An 8,640-nucleotide genomic window follows, 5' to 3' on the forward strand; every position below is an offset into this window, starting at 1 on the left:
TTTTGTTGGCTTTGAATTTTAGTGGGGATAATTCTACACTCTTCATGCAGAGTGTTTGAGTTACACAGAAAGAAAGATAGGCAGTGGGCAGCGTAAAGCAGATACCAATTAGGAAACGTGTACATATTGACTTGCTGATACCATCACAAGTAGATGAGTTTCATCATTATTATAGATAGAGAGGGATATTAAGAAGACTTTGAAAACAGGGGTGGTTAAATTTAAGCCTTGATTATGCAACACATAAGAAGGTATTGGTCATTCATTAAAAGAATGTTTATAAAAGTTTAACACAAACCACAGGCAAGAGGAAAAAAATACACACAGTTTCTCTCCCCACACACATTACATTCTATTTCAAAAGACAGAATATGTGCAAGTAATAAAATTGTGCAAAAGCTTTTATCTCAAGGAAAACTCAATGGCACATAGCATCAATGGAGATAATAAAAGTATCCTGGACTCACTGATAACGAAGCTGAGAGTTGAACAATGTAGAAATTGGTGAAATAATGAGGGAGCAGGAAAACACAAAAGAGAAAAGAAGGTAATGAATTGAGGAAAATTCTCAAGACTCCAAGTTGAGTTTGCAGGGAAAGGCTGAGTGAGAATCAGATGATGCTGAGAGGCAAGTTAGAGCCAGATACTTTTAGGAGCTAACTTATTTATTTAGCACATTTGAGAACTACTAAAAAGAGTCAGGAAATGAAGATATGTGATAAGGTAATTTAAAAAAAAGAAACAAAGAAAGAAAGAGCAGACCATTTGGGAAATTTTGCATGGACTCTGGTAGCAGATGATGGAAAAGTGAACTACAATGTTGATAGAAAAATCATGCCTACATTTACAGTAATAGTACCCACTTCATATTGCGTTTTGTGGAAAAAATGTTAATACAGACAAAACACTTAAAATGTCTCTGTTATATATTCAATGATAGAGATATATTAATTTTCAATTATGGTTATTTTGTTATGATTACTAACACTACTAATTACCTAACATGTGCAAGTCACTTGAGATATCATTCTTCATTTAACAGAACCAGATTGTTCAACACATCAAGATTACATTCCCTTGAAAAGTCATGGATGACAGATATATTGCAGACTTGAATAAAAATAGACATACTAGTTTTGCCAGTAAGATGGGAAAGTTGTACATGTGCCCTAGAATTTAAAGTATAATAATAATAAAAAAAGAAAGTTGTTCTAAAATTCTACTGTAAGTGATGCAGATCTTAAGTATTCTAACTTAAAAGAATAACTCAATGATATAAATGTGTACCCCTAATAATATTTGCAGCCAAACCCAGTGTTCCCTTGATTTTACTCAAGAATGTAACTCATTCTATGCGGAGATACCAGAGTTTTACATCTTAGATCAGAAATATGCCCTATTAGAGAAGGTGTTTTCAGTCTTATGATGAACAACTCAGTACAGCTTCCTGGTGGAACTTGTGTCTAGACACCAAAGCTCCCTACAGAAAAGCATAGAGAAAATGAACGATTCACTTATTATAAATACCAAATAGTTTCTATCACTTGTAGCTGTATAGTAGTAAACTTAGTTTACAGTAACAAAAGAATTCTACTTAGAAGATGATATTCTTTTCAAAGGAACACAACACCCTCATACATTTTAAATTAATATCATACTTCTAAGACATTTGAAGAAAGTAAGCATTCTTTAGTACATTATTAAGCAATCTCTTAAGATTTGTGTCTATATCAAACTGAGAATTTATTCCATGGTTAAAATACAATATCTATGTTGAACACAAATTGTGTGCACTTTATAATTTTGAAAGAGACAAAAGCTGAGGTAAGACTAATAAAATTCTATGCCACCCTACCCTAGTATTGAAAGATTTCCCTATTCACATTAAGGGAAAGTGATAGTGCCAATAGGAGGCAGAAGATAGTATGAGGTGTAAAAGGACAAGAAAAGGATGACCTGTAGTANCTGAGGTAAGACTAATAAAAATTCTATGCCACCCTACCCTAGTATTGAAAGATTTCCCTATTCACATTAAGGGAAAGTGATAGTGCCAATAGGAGGCGGAAGATAGTATGAGGTGTAAAAGGACAAGAAAAAGGATGACCTGTAGTAAATAGTGATAATTACTAATAGTAGCTGTTGTTATTAACTTGCAGAAAGATTTGAATGAAAATCAATGGTTGTAAAATTGGTTCTCTAAATGTTTATTACGTAGAACAATTGTTAACCAAAGTTGTTTGCTTTTCAGTTACATATTAGATTCTCAGAATATGTGTGTATATTTTAAGAGAAAAAGACACCTGGCAAAATGTTTCTAGTGATTTAAAAATGCACATAACCATTGGTTTCACAATATAGTCTCATGTAATCATACTGAGTAAAAATGAGTCAAGATGTGCATATTTAATATTTATGGAAAATATTCATAAAACTAGCATTGGAAGTAATCCAACATCTTAAATGAAGGAATGATTAAACACTTATACTATATGCATACTACGGCCTTACAATAATTTTATCAAATATTCAATTACACTGTGAGCCAAAATGCAAGTAAAATGAGGTAGAAAATGATAAATATAACAAGATGACAAGTTTTTTGTAGGAGGAAAAGGTATATACAATAAGGTTAAACCTTTCTAAGTAAATGGCATGCGTGTACATGTAGAAATAGAATAAAAGCCATGATGAAAACATACATATTTTACATTGGTAATATCTCTAGAGAGAAATTTTAGGAATATTTCCTTTTCTCTTTTAAACTTTTCATACTTTTATAAAACTACTTACATTGGTGTTGTGTTATTGTTATGAAGTTGTCACAGAGTGGGAAACAACCAGTCCACATCAGTGATGAATCAGTAAACAGAGGTTAGATTACTTCCACACTGGTGGATGAAGAAGGCTCCGGGTATCAAGCCAGTGAAAGTAAACACTGAACACGCATGACATTAAATGTGGCAACAGGTAACTGCAATCACACAAAATGCCTAGATGCCCCATGTGTCATCTGGAATAGTAGTACAGTGACTCTCACATTTACATTGATGTCTTAAGATTAAAAATCATATTTGAAAAAATATACAACAATATATGGTCTTCACAGTCAATATTTGGATTTTTTTTCTTTGTTTTATTAACAACAGTTAAAAAAAGGTTTACCCTAATGATTAAATCTGAAAGTTTATAAATGTAAATATTGGCATAGATTGGAGAAAGCAAATCAGAATAAATATCAATCAATTTTAGCCAAGCACATCTTCACCAGGAAGTGTAGTGTGAGTGAGCTACTCATGAGGGTGACCAGATCTCCCCTGCGGAAAACCCTGGGGGCCTCCCCCATTAAGGTGCAAGTGCTGCTGCCTCCGAGACACAGCAAAGTGCTAATGAGAGTTCCTCACATGCAATTATAAATAGCACATCAATTTAGCAGTGTGATTTCAGGAAAAGTTGTCCACCTAAATAATAACCTGAAAAATATGATCATTCAACCATCTAACTATGTACTGTATAATTCTCTATCATAAATGAGACTCTCAGGACTAATTCATAGAAATTCCAAACCACAACCAGACTCTAGAATGTCAGTGATTCTTCACCACCTTTTACAGTTACTTTTTTTCTTTTTTGAAAAAAGACTGGAAACCTCTGACAAAATTTAAATGAAGTGTAAAGGGTTATAAAGGAAGATAAATGTAGACATAAAATCATCCCAAATGTGAGTAACTTCTCCTCATTCCTTATACTTAGAGAAGCAAACTATTGACAGCTTCAAACTAAAACAATTCTATAGAAAACTTGCCTGAAATAAAGATATGTGATTTAGCAGAATGACAATATAGAATTAAAGTCAAGCAGTGCCACTTTCCAAGAACCTATATTAGTAACTGTAATATTATAAATGAAGAGTCTGGGTATAATATTTTCTAACATTATCTCCCTGACTACTATGAAATAGCTCCATTTCATTTCTCCCTTATACACACACACACGCAAACATGCACACACACATATTTACATAAATACCCTTAGTAGAGGCGAGCTGTCTCATATTGTACATCTTCTTGATAAGAAACTGAGTGATTGAGTCAGTTAAAATATATAATTTCCTCCAATAATTCCTGATAATACTTGATTTTCTCTCTTTAGATATTTGTACCATTTCTTCCAGTAGTGCCTGCTGTGCTGTTACTCTTTTGTGATGGAAAAAATTCTTTTGTCACAGGAAATGGAAGAGTTTATCCCGAGCTCTGGAGAAAATGGTGTTGTGTTGTTTTCTCTGGAGTCAATGGTCTTTAACATGACAGAAGATAGGGCCAATGTAATCGCATCAGCCCTTGCCAAGATCCCACAGAAGGATAGATAAAGTTCCTTACTGGTATGGAAAACTACTAAAAGAGGCTGTGAAGTCTGTAAATAATTCAATTATAGAAATTTCCTGCCTGGAAATGTAGCTCTTGGGAAAGCACTTATTATCAAGTTCAAAATCAGAAATACACATGGAAGAGGCTAAAATAATACAAAGGGTATACTCATGGATAATAAATTTGGCACTAATAGTGTGATCAGGAATAAATATATTAAGAGGTGTAGGTAAAGTTTCGATATTATCATGATATTGGGATCACGTAAGAGATATTACCAAATTCTTTCCCTGTCATTTGATCCTTATGTTTAAGGATTTCTGAGGGCATTGGACACACTACAGATGTTATCAGAAGAAGTTACATTTTAATGGGTAACATCACTAGCACAATAACGATAGCAGGTATTTCAAAATGTCTAACATGCATCGTGCAGTTTAAGCTTGCCATGTAATCCAGCCTCATATAGTTTCTGTACATTTTGGAATAGGCCTATCTGAGTGATGTTAAGGGTATGATTCAGAGGAAGAACGGTCTAGGCTGACAGACTTAGTCCAAGTTCCAACCAGCCAAGTAGATTTAGAGAAAGAGTAAAAGCAACCTCCCTTGCCGGACTGGGCCCAGCCAATGTCTGATGCAGGAAGATTGAAGAGAAAGGATGGGGATAGATCCTGACCTGAAGGTGGATCCTGTGCTGTATAAAATGTGGTCCCACAAGGAGTCAGCACTAACTATCAGATTAACAACTCCTCCCGATGGAGGCAGCAGAAGGAAATATAGGAAGGAGTCAAACAGAAGGAAGCCAGGTGGGGGAAGAGGTTCAGATGTTCCCTCCATAGAACATAGTAGGAAACACATTTTCTTCTGTATAGAATAAAATGGTGACATTTGTGTATTTGTCAAATACTTTTTAGTTCCCTATCTGATATAGTCTTCTTGTAATGACCTATACTAATGTTTTTTGCTGAAAACTCAGTTATTTTAATATTGATATAACAAATAAAAGTTAAACACTGTAAATTATTGTTCAGTTTATGAGGATTGCTTGGGAGTTCCAAAATTAGTAACTTGAACATAAAAATGTCTTGGCTATAGTAGATCATATTAATCACTGTTGTCAAAACTTTGTAGCACATTGTCTAAGTGTTAACAATCAGTTGACCAAATTCAGAAAAACACAATTTTGAATTTATTCAACAGCTCTATCTTTATTGATGATACCTAAAGTTTCCTCATTTCAGTGCTGAAACAGCAACCAAAATTAGCAATACTGATAATACTCTGAATTTGTCTCAGAAATTGTACCTTGAAATTTCTCCTCCAAGTAGTGCTTGATAATTTGTAATTTGAAAGAAGTTATACATACTACCTTTGTAGCATTAATTTATTTCTTACAATTAGCTTATTTTATCAACTTGCCTTTTGTCAATCAAAGAACACCATACTCTAATATAATAACTTATAGACAAGCAGAATTACAGGAACTGCTTCCTATGTTACTAAAAAATGAACAAATTAATATTCAATATGGGAGATGAAAACTAGTATAAAATACATAAAACAAAATAAACATATAGGTCATTACTAAATTGTTATTGCTTACCCTCACTAGAATTATTATGACTATTTAAATTTTTTTCATGCATATATTTTTTTAGAATTTTATGTGTCTCAAATTTCATTTATTTTGTTTTTTAACTTTCATTTTAAGTTCAGGCCTACAGAAGCAGATTCCTTACATAGATAAATCTGTGTCATGGGAGTTTGTTTTACAGATTGTTTAATCATCCAGGCATTAAGACCACTACCAATTAGTTACTTTACCCAATCTTCTCTCTCCTCCTGCCCTCCACCCTCCAATACACCCCAGTGTATATTGTTCCCTGCTATGTTTCCGTGTGTTCTCATCTTTTAGCTTCCACTTAATAGTGAGAACATGTGTTAATTGGATTTCTGTTTCTATGCTAGTTTGCTAAGGATAACGGCCTCCAGCTCCATCTATGTACCTGTAAAGTACAAAATCTTGTTTTTTTTTTTTTTTGTTTTGTTTTTTTTTTATGGCTGCATAATATTCCATGGTGTATATGTACCCCATTCCATTTTCTTTATTCAGTCAGTCATTGATGGGCATTAAGGTTGATTCCATATCTTTACTATTGTGAAAACTACTGTTATTAATAAACATGTGTATGTGCCTTTATAAGTGAATCATTCTTCATCCTTTCCGTATATACCCACTAATAAGATTGGTGAGTTGAATTGTATTTTAGCCTCTAGGTTTTTGAGGAAGTGCCACACTGTCTTCCACAATGGTTGTACCAACTTACACTCCCACTAACAGAGTATAAGCATTCTTTTTTCTACCCAATCTCACTAGCATGTACTACCTTTTGAGTTTATAATAGCCATTATGACTAGTGCAAAATAGTATCTATTGTGATTTTGATTTGCATTTCTCCAATGAGCAGGGATGTTAAGCTTTTTTCATATGATGGTTGGCCACACATGGGTCTTCTTTTGAAAAGCCTAACAGTTTTTTAAATACGTGAAATTTTCATCTATAATCTCATTTTTTCCAAGCTATTATTTGGAAAATCCTGATTTCCTTACACACTTAACAAATTATAGAAGTTAAGAAAATGAAATGTTGGCATTCTATTTACATCAGTCTTTGAGTAATTTTATTCCTCAGCATCCCTGATCTCATCCTTAATATCTTTAGAGTTCTAACATTCTATAACCTTGGAGTTCTACTCAAGGAATAAGATATTTTCCTTACTGTAACAGGTCCTGTGGAGATTTGATGGGAATAGACCACATGCCTTAGGACTCAGTACTCAGGTGTACAAGTGGATACCCCAGAATGACCTTCTTGGTAAGAATCTGGAGTACGAATACTGAATATATTAGTAATAGCCCATTAAAGCACTAATTATTAGTCATGAAACAAGTATATTGAAAATGTGTTATGGAAAAACTTAAAAAATAAAATGAAACTTCTTTATATTTGTTTTCCATTCCTGTGGGGAAAATAATAAGCTGTAATTGATGGCATTTTATGATTTACATTCACATCCTTTATTGTCAGAATTAGAGTATTTTTATTTCAGGGGTTATTATGTCTCATAGAATTGTTTACAACTTCATAGATTGTCTCTTTGTCTCCTATTTCTATAACTTTACACCTGTTCTTTCTTTTTATGCAGGTTATTTCAAATGTCACTAAAAATAGCAGCTCTTCTGCTATCAACAGGGACTCTGCATTTTCTGTAGGATTAAATTCCCAATCTTAATCATAATGTGATGACACATTTCATGATGAAGTGTGACCTGTCCTTCTGCAATCCTAGCACCACCACCACCCCACTGCCTGCTGCCTTGCACATCTCACATTTCACATTCTGTGACTACACGTAGGAGAACACATTCTTACATGTTCATCTCTTTTCTTTGCTTCTTTTTCCTTTTGCACGTTTTATTTAGATTGCACTTTTTCTTTAGTCCAACTGTTAATCTTGTTTAACTTTTTTTCATTCTGAAGTCACACACACCATATAGTTTTCACTTACATCTCCAGCACAAGTAGGTGCTCCTTCCTCTGAAGTCTGAAACACAATTTTAATTTAGTTCAACATTTTAACTAGAAAACACTGTCACTTGAGTATTTAGTTGTTCATTCCTCATTTTATTCCCATGAATAATATTGCTAAAATTTATCCAATCCTAGGTCATCCAAACACCAGGGCATTTTTTACTCATAGTAGATCCAATGGCATCACAAGGTGATCTACCATGGGATCCGTATGGTAGGCATTAAATTGTATGAGGATCAACCTTATAACATTACACAAATGAAGGCCAGAGGAGCAACTATTAGATTGGACTTCAACACAGTGTCAAGTACAGACTTGCTCAATGCACTGAAGACAGAAATTAATGACCCTTTGTGAGTGTAACAATTTTTTTTACTAGGTGGTATTTATACGTAGTTTATCTTCTCAATAGTAGGTATGAGTTTCATCTTTTTTTTAAGAGACTAATTTTGAAAGAACTTACATGATATAACCAATCTGAAATCATCTTATAATTTTGAGTAGTTATTTAAAAATTGTGTTTTGAACTCCATATATGTAATGGGTATCCAATAGTGAAACAATGTTCCACACAAAAATATTTTAAAGTTATATAGCTAATATAAAAAAGACAGGTTTTTTAATTCATTTTTTTTTTTTTTAGACTTTAAGTTCTATGGGACATGTGACCAACCTGCGGTTTG

At 33.4% G+C, this 8,640-nt stretch overlaps 1 pseudogene; it reads left to right on the top strand.

Annotated features, from left to right (window-relative positions):
• The first annotated feature begins 4,201 nt into the window (after nt 1–4,201).
• Nucleotides 4,202–8,640, top strand: part of LOC108520602 (UDP-glucuronosyltransferase 2B10-like) — a 22,576-nt pseudogene continuing 18,137 nt past the window's right edge.

The sequence above is a fragment of the Rhinopithecus bieti genome, unplaced genomic scaffold (genome assembly GCF_001698545.2).
Source record: "Rhinopithecus bieti isolate Rb0 unplaced genomic scaffold, ASM169854v2 scaffold_54174, whole genome shotgun sequence".
Classification (NCBI taxonomy): domain Eukaryota; kingdom Metazoa; phylum Chordata; class Mammalia; order Primates; family Cercopithecidae; genus Rhinopithecus; species Rhinopithecus bieti.